This window comes from Netta rufina, assembly GCF_964035555.1.
Source record: "Netta rufina genome assembly, chromosome: 3".
NCBI lineage: Eukaryota > Metazoa > Chordata > Aves > Anseriformes > Anatidae > Netta > Netta rufina.
The window spans coordinates 10,239,811-10,240,445 of record NC_140125.1 but is presented as its reverse complement, the minus strand read 5'-3'; positions in this window follow the sequence as shown (position 1 = coordinate 10,240,445).

The following is a 635-nucleotide window of genomic DNA, read 5'->3' as shown; positions in this document are numbered from 1 at the left end:
TGCTGTCGCTTTAACGTTGGCACCGCGCACGGTACAATAGGTGTCACTGTGCGGCTGGCTCCAATCGCTTGCCGGTGACTTCAGCCATTGGCTCCGAGCGCCGGCTGACTCCATCTGCAGGGCTGCAACACCGGCTCTCTCTTCGGATCCCTCCATCGCACGAGTTGGGCGCGCTGAGCGGTGCCACAGCACGCCGCCGAGCATCCCTTGGGGAGCCGCTGCCCGAGGCTGCTGGCAGGGCGCAGCGCTTTCGGGTGCTTTCACGGCCGCGGAGAGCTGGGAAGAAAGCAAACTGGCTGGAATGATGGGGATGTGCTTAACGATTCAAGTACTGGATCAAACTTAAAGGCAGTTTTCTCGCTCGGTATGCTGGAAAGGTCACCTTGCCTCGCTGGAGGAGAAACAAACTCTCAGCTCTGCTGCCTGCTGTTTAACAGCTTACATGTGCATTTTTTAATGTTCTTAGCTAGCGAGGCTATCTAGCTGTACAGATAAGTATACTCATGGTAGATGAGAAAGGAAAGAACATGAAATGTCTCACCTTCTTCTTGATGCTTCCAGAGACGGTCAAGAACAGGTCCAAGAAGAGCTCTAAGAAAGGAAATAGCAGCAGCAGCAGTAGTAGCAGCAAATTG